This window comes from Ranitomeya variabilis, chromosome 5 (genome assembly GCF_051348905.1).
Source record: "Ranitomeya variabilis isolate aRanVar5 chromosome 5, aRanVar5.hap1, whole genome shotgun sequence".
Classification (NCBI taxonomy): Eukaryota; Metazoa; Chordata; class Amphibia; order Anura; family Dendrobatidae; genus Ranitomeya; species Ranitomeya variabilis.
In genome coordinates, this window is record NC_135236.1 from 589,020,378 (window position 1) to 589,037,381 (window position 17,004).

Sequence of the window (17,004 nt, forward strand, 5' to 3'; positions counted from 1 at the left end):
GTAACAAACGCCTTGGGGGGGGGGACAGGTTCCCTTACATTTCAGTTGTTGTGTCAGCGTGGCGGCCGCAGGACACATTGCCGGCTACACAGCTGGGGATCAGCTGACGTTACTGACACCCAATAACACTGGGTCGTATGTTTTAACTGTGCAGACGGCACTTCTGAGCCTCAACTGGCGGTGTTGGAGCCCAGGAATTAAAGTTCAGGTGGTAGAAAGATGAACACAACTGGAGACCTGGATACTGTAGACAGTCACCTAATTATTTAATCAGGAAGAGGAGTGGCAAATTCCTGCGAGATCCAGGCCTGGTTCATTTTCAGGAAAGTAAGCCGGTCAACGTTATCGGAGGATAGTCGCATGCGACGGTCAGTTAGTACACCACCTGCAGCACTAAAGACGCGTTTCGATAGTACACTAGCCGCAGGGCAAGCCAGCACCTCCAATGCATACTGGCTTATCTCTGGCCATGTATCCAGCTTTGAGACCAAAAACTTGAAAGGGGAAGAGCCGTCTGAGAGTACAGCAAGAGGGCAAGACATGTAGTCTGTCACCATCTGACGGAACCGTTGCCTCCTGCTGACTGGAGCCATCTGTGATGGTGTAGACTTTTGTGGCGGGCACACAAAACTGTGCCACAGTTGGGCCATACTGGTCTTGCCTTGGGCAGAGGCACTGCTTCTGCTCCCTCTTTGTGCAGAGCCTCCTCCACTGCCTGGACGCACTGAGCTGCTTTGTAATACACTAGCAGCACTTCGCTCAGTTGGAATGGAGAAGATGATGGAATTCACCAGTGTGTCTTGGTACTCCCGCATTTTTCGCTCCCGGTTCAACGGTGTGATGAGGCTTTCTACGTTGTCCCGGTAGCGAGGATCGAGGAGGGTGAACACCCAATAATCAGACATGCTGAGAATGTGGGCGATGCAGCGGTTGTTTCTCAGGCACTGCAGCATGTAATCCACCATGTGCTGCAGACTGCCAACTGGCCAAGAAACGATGTCCCCTGCTTGAGGCGTGATCTCTGCCCGCTCGTCATCACCCCACCCTCGCTGTACACACTGACTACTGGACAATTGTGTAACTCCCTCCTCTGGACGGATGTCTTCCTCCTCCATTGACTCCTCCTCATCCTCCTCACAAAGTGTCTCCTGCCTACGCGTTTGTGAGGAACCATGTGGTGCTGACTGTCCAGAAGATGATGGAAATGGTGAATCCTCATCCTCCACCTCTTCCACAACATCATCCCTTAGCGCTTGCAGTGATTTTTCAAGCAGGCAGATAAGGGGGACAGTCATGCTGACTAGTGCATCATCTGCACTCGCCATCCGCGTGGAATAATCGAAGGGACGCAAAACCTGGCAGACGTCCTTCATAGTGGCCCACTCTGTGGTTGTGAAGTCTGAACGGCGCGGAGTGCGACTTCTTTGCGCCTGATGCAGCTGGTACTCCATTACTGCTTGCTGCTGCTCACACAACCGCTCCAACATATGTAACGTGGAATTCCACCTGGTAGGTAGGTCACATATGATGCGATGTTACGGAAGGCGGAATCGGCGCTGCAGAGCCGCAATGCGCGATTTTGCCGTGCTGGAACGCCGCAAGTGAGCACACTCTAGGCGGACCTTGTGCAGCAGTGCATCAAGATCCGGATAGTCCCTCAAAAAACTCTGCACGACCAAATTGAGCACATGTGCCAGACATGGGATGTGAGTGAGGTTGCCGAGGCCCAGAGCTGCCACCAGATTTCGGCCATTATCACACACTACCATGCCTGGCTGGAGATTCGCTGCCACAAACCACACATCGCTCTCCTGCTTGATGGCATTCCAGAGCTCCTGCGCTGTGTGGCTTCGATTCCCCAAAGAAATTAATTTCAAGACGGCCTGTTGACATTTGGCCACGGCTGTGCTCATGTCGGTCGTAACAGGTAAACGTTCACGGGTCCATGTGGAGGTGGACTGTGACGGCTCCTGCAGCGATGATTCTGAGGAACTGGTGTAAGAGGAGGAGTCAATGCATACAGACTAGATTCCTGCAATCCTTGGAGTGGGCAGGACACGTTCTGCGCCACTCGCACGATCTGTACCCGACTCAACAACATTAACCCAATGGGCTGTGAGGGAAAGGTATCGCCCCTGTCCATGTTGACTGGTCCACGCATCGGTGGTGAGGTGGACCTTGCTACTGACGGCGTTCGGTAGCGCGTGTTTTATGTGTCCCTCCACATGCTTGTGCAGGGCAGGGACAGCTTGCCTGCTGAAGTAAAAGCGGCTTGGCACATTGTACTGTGGGACTGCCAATGACATCAAGTCACGGAAGCTGTCAGTCTCCACCAGCCTGAATGACAGCATTTCCAGTGACAGAAGTTTGGCAATGCCTGCAGTCAGAGCCTGTGCTCGTGGGTGGTTTGTCGAGAAAGGCCGCCTTTTCTCCCATGCCTGTACTACCGATGGCTGTAGACTGGGCTGGGAGTGTGAGGATGCCTGGGAACGTGCTGCTGCGGGTGGAATTACAGTGGGTCTCTGGACAACAGGGCCAGAGGTTCTTCCACGGCGATCCTGGGAGGAAGCCGAACCAGCTGCGTGTGAGCTGGAGGAAGAGGCAACACGAGCTGAAAAGGTGGTAGCTGCCGCTGTTGGTTGGCCTAGCTCTTCAGTGTGTTTTTCTAACTCCGCCACGTGCCTGGTCCGCACATGTTTCCACATGTTGGAGGTATTGAGGTTGCTGACATTTCGACCTCTTTTGACTTTGTGATGACACACCTTGCATTTGACATAGCAAATGTCATTTGCAACTGTGTCAAAAAAGGACCAGGCACTGCAAGTCTTGGGAGCGCCCTTTTTGGCTTTTGAAAGAGACATGCTCCTAACGGGTGCCAAAGTGGAGGCTGCAGGATCCGCAGTCTTCCCCCTCCCTCTCCCTCTTTGGCCCGTTCGGGGAATCTCTTCCTCAGAGCTGCTCCCACCACCTTCCTGTCCCTCACGCCAAGATGGGTCAAGGACCTCATCATCTACACTACCCTCTGCCACCAACTGCTCCTCCTGGGTAGTCTCAGCAGTAGAGCACGCACCAGAAAGTGGCACCTGAGTGTCATCAGCGGATGCGTCCTGCGATGTGGTGACCGGAGGCACTGGCCCACCCGCCTCTTCAGACTCAGAGAGAAAAAGCTGTTGGGCATCACTGCACCCTGCCTCTTCTTCCATTTCTCCAATGCTGCTTGGCTGGCCCCCTGTTTCCAAGCCAAGAGATTCAGAGAACAGAAGTAGAGACGGCTCCTGTCCTGGGCTCTCTGTCTGCCTGGGCAATTTGGCAGGTGGTGAAGAGACAGATGGGTGCTCTCCAGTGCTCTGTGTCTGAGAGGATGTGGCACTAATTGAAGTCGATGCATTAGCTGCCATCCATCCAACAACGGCTTCAATTTGGTCTTCACGCAGCAGCGGTGTACGGCGCTCTCCGACAAAGCTGCGCATGAACGACTGTTCCCTGCTGAAAGTGGGTGCTGATGAGTCACCGGTGCCCGCAGCAGGCACAGAATCCCCACGTCCTCTCCCTGCTCCGCGCCCATGCCCACGTGCCTTACTCCCTGCCTTCTTCATCTTGGTTGACTGATAAAGATAAGCAGAAAAGTACTAACGGCTTTGTGTGCTTATTCCTGAACAGCTCCTAACAGGTATAAGAAACACTAATTTTCTAAAGTGTGGACTAGACTTTAATATGAGCTAATGTGGCCTACACAAATGTAAAGTGGTGTGTTTGGTGAACTTTATTATTTACTTATTTTTTGGGGGCTGAACTGACAACAGGGAGAGCTGCAGTCACACGGAGACCGTGCAGACAGCCGTAAACGGCGCTGCAAGGCCCAAAAACCTCCTCTATGTTGTCCTATGTAGTGTTTTTCCACAAGTTAGCTGGATATGGGTGGAAAGACACTAATAGGAATTTTTTGAAAAAATGTGCAGCAGCCTGCACTACTTAAAACAAAAGGAAAATTGATTTTACGGTATGACGCAGTGAAGAACCCTGAGCTAGATACAACCGGCTATGGCTGCTCACAAACTACAGGGCGAGCTGCAGTCACACGAAGACCGTGCAGACAGCCGTAAACGGCGCTGCAGGGCCCAAAAACACTCCTCTACGTTATCCTATGTAGTGTTTTTCCACAAGTTAGCTGGATACGGGTGGAAAGACACTAATAGGAATTTTTTGAAAAAATGTGCAGCAGCCTGCACTACTTAAAACAAAAGTAAAATTGATTTTACGGTATGACGCAGTGAAGAACCCTGAGCCAGATACAACCGGCTATGGCTGCACACAGACTACAGGGCGAGCTGCAGTCACACGGAGACCGTGCAGACAGCCGTAAACGGCGCTGCAAGGCCCAAAAACACTCCTCTTCGTTATCCTATGTAGTGTTTTTCCACAAGTTAGCTGGATACGGGTGGAAAGACACTAATAGGAATTTTTTGAAAAAATGTGCAGCAGCCTGCACTACTTAAAACAAAAGGAAAATTGATTTTACGGTATGACGCAGTGAAGAACCCTGAGCTGGATACAACCGGCTATGGCTGCTCACAAACTACAGGGCGAGCTGCAGTCACATGGAGACCGTGCAGACAGCCGTAAACGGCACTGCAAGGCCCAAAAACACTCCTCTACGTTGTCCTATGTAGTGTTTTTCCACAAGTTAGCTGGATACGGGTGGAAAGACACTAATAGGAATTTTTTGAAAAAATGTGCAGCAGTCTGCACTACTTAAAACAAAAGGAAAATTGATTTTACTGTATGACGCAGTGAAGAACCCTGAGCTGGATACAACCGGCTATGGCTGCTCACAAACTACAGGGCGAGCTGCAGTCACACGGAGACCGTGCAGACAGCCGTAAACGGCGCTGCAAGGCCCAAAAACACTCCTCTACGTTGTCCTATGTAGTGTTTTTCCACAAGTTAGCTGGATACGGGTGGAAAGACACTAATAGGAATTTTTTGAAAATATGTGCAGCATCCTGCACTACTTGAAAAAAAAAAAAATAGAACAGTATGAGGCAGTGAACCACCCTCCCTGAACTGAATACAACCAGCTATGGCCTATGGCTGCACACAGACTAGAGAGTGGGCTGCACACACACACACACACACACACACACACACACACACACACAGAGACCTTGCAGATCACTGTGAAAACAGCGCTGCAAGGCAAAAGCAAGGTGATTAGTAGGTGAACACAGCGGTTGCTAAATTAGCCTTGGAAAAGAACAATGAAGCAAATCGCTATCTCTAAACTGGCCCTCAGTCAGCAAACAGCGTCCTGTCACTAACTGAATTCACAGCAGAGTGAGCGCAAAATGGCGCCAGCGACTTTTAAACTGCAGCATGACATCATTTCAGCAGCCAATCACAGCCTTGCCAGTAGTTTCATGCCCACCATGCTGAACAGGATGTGCCCACACTCAGAATCATTCCTCATTGGCTGAATTCGTGCAGTTTGAATCCTGAGAACTTCCGATTCCGATATCCGATACGCGGCAAGTATCGGATCTCGGTATCGGAATTCCGATACCGCAAGTATCGGCCGATACCCGATACTTGCGGTATCGGAATGCTCAACACTAGTAGTGACATATATGGCATTTTTATTAGGAATCTCTCCATATAAATAAGAATTGACACATTTATTTAGGTAGATGTGATGTATTAATGTGTGTTTTTATATATTGTTCACTTTATTATATATTTGTATGTAAATTATTTGGGCGATTTCTTGTAAATAGATTGGTGGGATTTACAACCATTCCCTATTTAAAGCCGCCATTTTTAATCATTTTGTATGCTTGAAAAAGACCTTTGATGGTTGAAACGTTGCACTTGGCACAATAAAAGAAGTGTTTTTTCACCTGGATTGGATGCTGTCCTTCATCATTTTTTTGGGGACCCCGTGAAGTCTGACCACCTCCTGCACAAATACCTGAGCCAGAGTCTTAGCGTTAGGCAACGAAGGCAAAGACACAAAGTGTGACATTTTTGAGAACCGATCAACAATCACCAAGATGACCGTGTTCCCAGCTGAGGAGGGCAATTCCATGATAAAATCCATGGAGATCTCCGTCCATGGCCTACTAGGTACCTCGAGAGGAAGTAGTGTGCCAGCAGGATGGGAGCGGGGCATCTTAGCCCTAGTGCACGTGGTGCATGCTGACACATATGAGACCACGTCCTGTCAGATTTTGGGCCACCAAACCCGAAGCGACACCAACTCCAAAGTACCCCTAACCCCTGGGTGACCAGCCATGACAGCATCATGATGCTCTGCCAATATCTTTAGGCGAAGATGGAGCAGTACAAACGATGTGTTAATGGGAAGTTCTGGTGGTACTTCCTCCTGAGCCTCGGCAATCTCAGCCTCAACCTCTGTCATGAGAGCCGAGACCACTACACCTTTTTGGAGGATGGGTACCGATTCTTCCCGAGGTTCTCCCCCCGGAAAACACCTGGACAAAGCATCCGCCTTAGTGTTCTTAGACCCAGGTCGGTAAGTAACAAAAAAGTTGAACCGCGTGAAAAACAATGCCCAGCGAGCCTGCCTGGGGCACAGACGCTTGGCTGACTCCAAAGAAAGCAAATGGTCGGTAATAACAGTAACCTGGTGAACCGACCCCTCCAAAAAGTGTCGCCATTCCTCAAAAGCAAACTTGATAGCCAACATTTCCCTGTTGCCGACATCGTAGTTACATTCAGCGGGCGACAGTTTCTTGGAGAAATAGGCGCATGGACGCAACTCGCTCAAGGATGAGCCTTGAGACAACACTGCCCCCACTCCAACCTCAGACGCATCGACTTCCACGGTAAATGGTTTTGATACATTCGGTTACACCAGAATGGGAGCTGAAGCAAAACTGTTCTTCAGAAACTCGAATGCGCGAACAGCAGGCTCAGACCAGGCGGAGAAATCGCTACCTTTTTTTGTCATGTCAGTGAGCGGTTTAGCAATGGTAGAAAAGTTTTTGATAAACTTTCTATAATAGTTAGAAAACCCAAGGAACTGCTGGAGCGCTTTTAGGTTATCAGGCCGTTCCCAACGCAGCACCGCTTCCACCTTAGCGGCGTCCATTTTAAACCCAGAAGCGGACACAATATAACCCAAGAAAGGCAACTCCTGAACCGAAAATACACATTTCTAAATTTAGCATAGAGCTTATTCTCTCTGAGTAGCTGTAACACCTGCCTAACATGCTCTAAATGAGTATCACGGTCGCATGAATAGATGAGAATGTCATCAAGGTACACAATAACGAATTTTCCCAGGACATGAGAGAACACATCGTTTATGAAATGTTGAAATACAGCAGGCGCGTTTCTCAAACCAAATGGCATCACCAGATTTTCAAAATGACCCTCAGGAGTATTAAAAGCCGTTTTCCACTCATGTATTAACAAGTATTAACATAATGACCAGTTTTACCACAGCAAAAACAGGCTCTCTACTTCCTGAGCAAAGGGGCACGATGCTTCACATGTGACACCCCTGCGATTTGCATAGGCTCGTGGGCTCACCTGCAGCAACCTCACGTGTACCTACGCTCGCTCTCATAGGCGGCGTCTCTTGCACCCCCTGACGCAGACGGCGATCAATGCGGATAACAAGACTCATAGCGGATTCTAGAGAAGCAGGAGTCTCGTACATCAGAAGGGCTTTTTTAACCTTTCCTGAAACCCCATGAACAAACTGACTCCGCAGCGCGGGATCATTCCACTGTGTATCTACCGCCCAGCGGCGAAATTCAGAACAGTAATCCTCCGCCATACGCTCCCCCTGGCGGATAGCACAAATTTTAGATTCTGCTAGACCCATTCTGTCAGGATCCTCATAAATGAGTCCAAGAGCAGAAAAAAAACTCTCCACTGAGTTATATACAGCAGAATCAGATGGTAAAGAAAACGTCCATGCTTGAGGATCCCCGTTCAGTAATGACAACACCAGGCCCACACGCTGAGCCTCATTACCTGAGGAGATCGGGCGCATACAAAAATATAGTTTACAAGATTCACGAACAGTAACAAATTTACTGCGTTCCCCAGCAAACCTTTCAGGTAAAGGAAACTTTAGCTCAGCAACTCTGCCTGCAGATTCAGCTTGCACATTAGATACTACTAGACCCTGTTGCTGAACTGTCCCCTTCAGCTCAGTGACCTGCAGGGACAGCGCCTCCAACTGGCGGGTTATGGAAGTCATGGGATCCATGGAATACAAAAAATATGGCCGAATATAATGTCACGGGGGTACTGGGTAGACTACAGCTGATTACCCGGGCCCCTGCAATATCCCTCAAACTAGGGAAACCCTGTCTGTCCCTCTCCCAGAGTTTACACTGAAGGTGTGCATGTCTGGGCCGCCAGGCCTGACCCTGAGTCCTGTTTCAGTACAAAGCTGAAACCTCCACCCGCCACCCAGTGATAAGACCTCTCACCAACCCCTACAGAAAGCACAGACAGGGAAAAACTATTTAAAGGCAATGGGCGTGACTAAGCCTGCAACCCGAGTACCAGCCAGATTAACCCCAGACAATCTGGATCAATCTAGCCGGCGCCACTGAGCATATAGTGGACGAATGAGGAATTATTGCTGTCTGTCGGACGCCCTAGTGTGAACAGCGTCCGACATGACAAATTCGTCTGAGAATATCACGTTTCCACTGCTTGAGGGACCAATTCTGGAGGTTTCTACACCACTCTTGGAAACATTTGTAATTGAGAGCAGCGATTTTCTAATTGCAGCTCTTCCGTGGAATCCAGATTTGTGTGGCTCCCGACGAACAGTTTTCATGGAAACTGGGTTCTGTAGGTGTTCATTGAGCTCAGCAGTGATTTTCGGAGCCGTGGTCTTGCGATTCTCTCTCACAATTCGCTTTAGAGTCCGACGGTCTCTCTCAGTCAACTTTGACTTTCGTCTGGACCTGTGCTTTTCTGCGGATGTTTTTCCTTCTCTTTCAAACGCAGTCATTACTTTGGAGACGGTACCTCTTGACACGCCAAGCATTTGGGCACTTTCTGTTACACTAGTGCCTGCCATACGAGCACCAACAATTTGGCCTCTTTGAAAATCCGAGAGGTCTGCCATTGGTATCAGGTTCTCATCATTGTTCTTACAATTATGCTAAACAAACAGTTAATTTACATACACATATCACATAACACAAATAATCAACTACAAAACATTACCATATGTCACGGTTTGCATGTTTATCACATGTTCGAAGATTATAATGCTAGGTGTTTCCATTATTTTGTCCAACCCCTGTATCTTCAGCACTCAAAGATAAAGAAAAAAAGGTATGCACTCACCAAGCCCGATAAAAACATTCCTTTATTGGGACATGTGCGATTCAGACAGGGAGAACATGTGAACCAACGGACGACAGCTGTTTCACGCACAATGCGCTTCCACAGGTCCTGATGAAGCGCATTGTGCGCAAAACAGCTGTCGTCCGTTGGTTCACATGTTCTCCCTGTCTGAATCGCACATGTTCCAATAAAGGAATGTTTTTATCAAGCTTGGTGAGTGCATACCTTTTTTTTCTTTATCTTTGATTATCATGCACTTTTTGGTGTTGCACCCGAAGCGCCCGTTTTTTTTCTGAGGCAGTAGAAGCACTGGACCAGCATTGTTTGGCACACTAACAGATGATCACAGACAGGCAGCGGTGTGGGTTTGATCTTTTTCCTTTTTTCATTTTCTTGGACAGTATCTTCAGCACTGCTGGTGGTGTCCTGACGGATAAGCTCATCTGACTGTCCCCTGAAAGTGTGTACCGCCTAACTTTCATCAAGATGAACAAGTCATGGATCTTCAATGAGTTTTGCACCTCAGTCGCAGACTGGGATGACTGAGTGATAGTGTCATTTTTAGTGTGCTGCATTGATCTCACGTTATTGCAGTCTGTGCCACTTTTGTGGTGTTTTCTGTGCCTGCTGTTGTTACTACTGCTGATGTTACAAGCAAATGTTTAACTGAGGAAACACCAAGTTGCGTCTCCATATGTTGGGTTGCCTGTAGTTGAAGATGTGTCAGAGAGCCATTATACTATTTCTACTCTGGGAAAATTGATGCCACTTTAATGAGGCCCCATGGCTGCACCCCAATATTCGCCCTAATGACTTTGATTTGCAAATGGGGCCTTCTGGCTGCACTCAAATATTAGACCTAACAATTTTATTTAAAAACAAAACAAAGAAAAAAATTCCTCCTCCCTTGCCTCTTCCACCGATACCGCCATGTTCATCTCTTTTTACACCTGAACCTACGTCTTCTGGTTCTAGATTGCTAGTATTGATTTTGTTAATTATAAGTTATTTGAAGTCAGTTCCATAAAAATTGTATAAAAAAATTAAAAAAAGAAAATACCAAAGTAAATTAAAAACACTTAAAAAACAGTGTTGCGTTACTCCTCCCTTGTCTCTTCCACCTACCCCACTATGTCCATCTCCACCTCTTCTACCTGCTCCACCTCCTCCTCCACTTGGACCTATTCCTCCTGGTTCAAGATTCTCATTTTTTATTGATGCTCTGCTTAGCATAGGGATAGGACCACTGTGTGTGCAGTTTAACAAAAACACTCTCTATGTGTGCTCTTCACCAGTGTCTGTGAAAGAACTGGGCGTACCCAAAAGGTTTTGTAATCTGCAACCGCATCGGTGGAAGTCATGTGCATCAAAACAAATTTTTGAACTCTGCAGTCATGCTTTTGTCAGTAGTGTTTATAAGAAAAAAATCTACTATGCTGGTAGCAAGCATCAGTCTTTGTGATGGCACTGTTATAATATTAATGTTGTTAATTTACTTCCTATTTTACCATGATTGCTATTGTGACAGAACAACTTTAACTCATTTCCTTGTTGCACATTTGTTTTCAGTACAATTTTCTGCTTTTATTCTAATTTTACTTCCTTTTGCAGCCCCCTAGCCCTTACTACGGTCATTTTACAGCACTGAAGTTTGGGTCTCCATTGATGTATGTAGGATTTGGTGTCCGGGGTCAATGTCGGGTCCCAAACCGGACTTTTTAAAAAGTCCGGCTGAACCAGTGAACCCGAACATCCACATATTTGCTCATCAGTTCTCTTTCCATGGAAGCCTTCAAACAGAGGCTGGACAGACATCTGCCTGAGGCTGCTTTCACACTAGCGTTGGTACGGGCTGACGTACCGACGCATGCTGTGAAAGAAATGCCCAACGTGGGCAGCGGAAGCAGTCTTACGATGCTTCCGCTGCCCCATTGTAAGGTCCGGGGAGGAGGGGGTGGAGTTTCGGCCGCGCATGCGTGGTCGAAAATGGTGGACAGGACATGCAAAAAAAGTTACATGTAAAGGTTTTTTGTGCCGACGGTCTGTCAAAACACGATGCAACCGTCGCACAACGGCTGCGACGTGTGGCGATACGTCGCAATGCGTCAGTAATGTTAGTCTATGGGGAAAAAAACTCATCCTGCAGACAACTTTGCAGGATGCGTTTTTTCTCCTGAACGATGCATATATTGCAAATTACGTTAGTGTGAAAGTATCCTAAGATGGTTTAATGATTCCTACATTGAACAGGTGGTTGGACACAATGAAGGTTCCATCCAACTTTAACACTTTAACATTTTATGATTTTACAAATTCATCAAGGGGTTTGGTTTCTAAAATGAGCTCACTTTTGGGGTGCCTTTACATTATTTCAGCAAAATCTGCATTTAAAAAGCAAAATGGCGTTCTTTCCTTCTGAGCCCTGCTGTATGGCCAAACAGACATTTCCAATTGTATATGGGGTTAGTGACACGCTGGGCAGACCGCCTGATCTAATAGAAAGGCGTCACTAATAGGCTGCTAACCTGGATGCTGTGCATTTCCATTGTGTGAACAGCACCACATACAAGTCTCTATTATGCAGTAATATACCAAGCAGCCACCCCCTCCATTGGGATTGGTAGGTTGTGAGTGGTTGCGGTATTTCTGCATCTGTGTTGCCGCAATCTTAACTACATGGGTCTACGGCATCCTGATAGTGCATTTGTTGGAGGCCTGGTCAGGTAAGCATCTCTGCCTTTTTGCTAGTATTTTATGAATTTTTGGAGGATCTCTAAGTCCTCTTTTTGTGCTCTATTTGTTTAGTGTTAAGACTCCTAAGTGTTGGGACCCGTGATGTGGGTTACGAGCTTGCATATTTTGGCCAAATTTTAACTAATACCTCACATATTTTTTATATGTGTTTTTTGCACTTTTTTTGGAGTGCTGTTGGGCCCATTTGGTTTTGTGAACTGTGATGTCTGTTCATGTGGGATGCATTTGGATAGCGCTGGGCAGCCCGCCTGATCCAATAGAATTTAAGAATGAGTTGCGATCATTCCTAAGACCTGTCATTGAAAAAGGGATACTGTCGGTGAGATAGGCAGAAAAACTTTTTCCTGCCTTCCCACAAAAACCACATTGGTACCACGTACCTAAGGTACATAAATCACAATCAGCCCCACCGGGCCGCCCAATAGTGTCGGGGGTGGGAGCAGTAACGGAACCCCTGTCGCGTTACCTGGACTGGCTTTTACATCCTCTCCTTCCTGACATTCCCTCTTATATACGAGACACCAAACATTTCTTAAAAACACTGAGAGGTTTTAATTGGCAGGAGGGGTTTTGCCTTACATCTATAGATGTAGAAAGCCTCTACACGCGCATCCCTCAACAACAGGGTGTAGAGGCAGTAAGAAACGTCCTTTCTTCTACCCCCACGGACGAAAAAACGGTAGCGTTCATATGTGATGGCCTGCGGTTTGTCCTCACGCACAACGCTTTCAAATTTGATTCCTCATGGTTTCTTCAAACCGAAGGTACAGCAATGGGTACGCCCGTAGCTTGTACCTTCGCCAATCTGTACCTAGCGGTCTTTGAAAAGCGTTACGTATATACAGAGGACAACCCTTTCTTAAAACACATAAAACTTTACATAAGATTTGTGGATGACATCCTCATTGTATGGGATGGAGACCAATTGGCCTTTCAATCATTTGTAATGCACCTAGAGTCGACGAACGATATGAACATGAAATTTACATCAGTATTTGGGGGTTCTAGTTTAGAATTTCTAGACGTTAAAGTTTGGATTAGCGAAGGCACCATCCAAACGGAGATATTTCGAAAACCTTCAGCAACAAACTCTCTCTTACATTTTAAAAGTGCGCATCCCCATTACACCAAGACATCACTCCCTTATAGCCAGTTTCTCAGGGTGAAAAGAGTCAATAGCAGTCAGGAAGGTTTTACACGTCAGTCACGCGAATTATATAACCGATTTAGAGCCAGAGGTTATCCTCCCCCCGTTTTAGACCAGGCTTTGGCGAGAACAGAAGGAGCTAATACTGGGGCAAACAGGGAAAGGAAACAGGACACTGCACCAGAAGCCAAATCTAGAAAATTTGTTTTCAGCTTTAAATATGGCCCTATGGACAAATGTATCAGAACGGCTATACGCAAGCACTGGCATATCCTAGAAAGTGATCCGGTATTAAATGATCCGGTAAATGCAGGTCCTCTGTTTGCCTGTCGTCGGGGCACAAACTTAAAAGATATTCTGGTGCACAATAGGGTTAAAACTAATCGTGAAAATTGGCTATCCCGGGGGATTCCACAGGGCAATATAAAGTGTGGCCATTGTAATTTCTGCAAATATCATCTTACAGGTAAAATTCTACAAATTGGCCCCATACGCAAAGTAGTGAAAGATTTCATTTCTTGCAGGACCACATATGTGGTATACGTATTGTTTTGCCCTTGTGGTCTCTATTACATAGGGAAAACCATTCGCCCCTTATTTGTCCGATTCAGGGAACACTTTAGATCTATTAGTACCGGTAAAGGAGTCCCAAGACTCATTAACCATATACGTTCTGTTCATGACGGTGACGCGACTTGCATGCGATTTGCGGGAATAGAAAAAATCGAGTTACCGGAACAGGGAGGAGACCACAATAGACTATTGCTAAGAAGTGAAGGAAGGTGGATATTAAGGGTTAATGCTACGGGTCCCTTGGGGCTCAATGAGAGAACCGACTTGTCTGTCTTTTTATAATCATTTATGGTGTGTTCTGTATTCACTAAGGATTCAATCTCAGTGTTGCTCTATTTAAGTTGTTTTTAATTGTTTTTATCCATTAGTAGGAGTATGGTTAGTGGTGATGACTCCAGCTGGGTTTGCACTCCCAGAGCGGAAGTGTATAAGTAAAGGTATCACCCACCTGCAGTCACCATCGGACCTGTTGAAGCGCAGGAGCGCGAAACAGCTGTCGTCCCTCCACTGCATCTCCCTGCCATGCTCTGTTTTTTATCGTAAAGCCACTTTAATAAAGACCGGACTTGAACACACGGATGGTGAGTGCTCTCTCTTTTCTTTTATGGATCCAATAGAAGGGCATCACTAATAGGCTCTTAACCTGGATGCTGTGCATTTCCATTGTGTGAACAGTGCCACATACAAATCTCTATTGTGCAGTAATATACAAAGCAGCCATCCCCTCCATTAGGATTGGTCGGTTGTGAGTGGTTGCTTCATCAGTATTTCTGCACCTGTGTTGCCGTCATCTTAGCTACATGGGTCTACTGCAAGAGATAAGGAGAATAGAGGAGTATATTGGGTATCAAAAATTTATTAAATGTACAGTGTATAAATACAAACATTAATTACATATTTTAACAGCCAAAAGCACAGACAACATGTAAGGTGCATATAGGATGAGGACAGGATATCCCTCTGGTGCACGGGGCCCTAAAGGTAAATCAATCTGCACTAAGGCGCAGATAAATGGAAAAAATGGCCATAAGGTGCCATGTGGCTAAACAAGTACAATGTGATGACACCGGTAATCAATAATAAAAGCCACAAGGCATGCTTACCGCAACAATGGGAGGGCTAAACCAGAGCACCAGGCTGGGACCAAGAGGGAGACCCCCAAAATATTAATATAAAAACAGGACCCAGAGCGGGGGAACCCTGCACCGATGGAGTAGGGGTCAGGACATGACCAGATGTTAATAAGAGAGGAGGGGAAAGGGAGGGGAAGGGAGCAAAAAATAAAAAGACCATATAACAATAAAAAGTCAACGAATAATCTCATATAAGGCTGATCTGCGCACACTCAGAGCATTATAAAAATGACGCGAAACTTAGCGATTCATTTAGACCATTAGGCACAACCGTGTTGAGCCTCACAATCCAGGCCGCTTCACATTGTGCCAACACCTTCTTATAATCGCCCCCGCGTGCACCCAGGTGTACGCAGTCGATGCCCCTAACCCGAAGCGACCCCGCGTCACAGTCATGATGTGTTTTGAAGTGGCGCGGAATCGTCTTCAGGAGAGAGGCATCCACCACAGTCGTAGCGGCCTGGATGTCACGCACATGTTCTCTAGTGCGTATACGGAGCTCCCTCGAAGTGAGACCCACATAGATTAGGGGGCAGCTACACGTAGCGTAGTACACCACATTTTTCGTACCACATGATATGTGGTGTCTGATGGAATACGTCTTGCTGCCGTCAGAGGATGTGAAGGAGGTAGTCCGAATAATATTGGCACAAGCCAGACAGTGGCCGCACCGAAAGCAGCCAAGCACCGGGCCCCTGGACCCAAAAGGATTACTAGCAGGGGGCACATAATGACTCCAAACGAGCATGTTGTTGAGATTGGGGGACCTCCTTGCTGTCATAGATGGGAAATCACCAAGCACGGAGCCCAGGGATAATTCAGTGCCCAGAATGGGCCAATGTCGGGTCAAGATCTCTCTCATATGGACCCATTCATGATTGAATGTTGTTATGAATCTTATTTTGGAATCCCCCGACCCGGCTTTGGCTCTATGACTCGTATTATAAAGGAGGTCCCGACGAGGAGTCCTCCTGGCTCTGTCGTAGCCCCGCCTGATGCACCTACGGCTATTACCGCGTGCCTCAAAGCGGGCTTTGAGAGACATGGCCTGGGTCTGAAATGTATCTTCTGTGGAGCAGATCCGCCTCATCCTCAGAAACTGTCCGACAGGGACGGCCCGAATTGTTGCTGGGTTATGTGCTGAGTCAGCCCGCAGCAAGGCGTTGACAGCCGTCGGCTTCCTGAAAACATCAGTCTGGACACGACGTGTACTGTCGATCTCCAGACTGATATCAAGGAAATCGATACGCCTAGCATCGTATTGATATGTCAACGTGATGTTATACGAATTGTCGTTAAGCTGACTCATAAAGTCCTCGAGCTGCCGCACAGTTCCCCCCCACAAAAATAAAATATCATCAATAAAGCGAAGCCAGCACAGCACATGGTCGGCGGCCCGGGTCCCCCCATCGCCAAATAGGGATCTCTCCCAGTGACCCAGGAAGAGATTGGCGTACGAGGGGGCACAGGCCGCACCCATGGCCGTGCCGCGCTTCTGAAGGTAGAAAAAATCTTTAAAGACAAAAAAATTATGTGTGAGGATAAAGCGCAGCAGCTTGAGGATGAAATCACACAAAGAGCCGTCCAAGTCGGAGGCTCCAAAAAAGAGACGGACGGCTTCCAGACCATGCTCATGATCAATGCAGGTGTACAAAGTTTGCATATCCGCAGTGACCAGGAGGACTCCTGGGTCCACCAGGACGCCATCCACCCTATTAAGGACGTCCGTCGTGTCCTTGACATATGACGGGAGGACCTCGACCAAGGGTTTAAGGTAGAAGTCAACGAATTTGCAGATCGGGTCACACAGCCCGCCAATGCCCGACACGATCGGACGCCCCGGGGGGTTGATGGCGTCCTTGTGGACCTTGGGTAAAAGGTAGAACATGGGGGTCCTAGGGAACCTGACTGAGAGTCCCTCACACACCTTTTTATTAATAATACCTTCCTCCAATGCGTGGGCAAGGATAACCTGCAGCTGAGACGAGAAGGGAAGCATCGGATTATAGGCCAATTTGGTATAAGTGGCTGTGTCCTTGAGCTGACGATACACCTCTT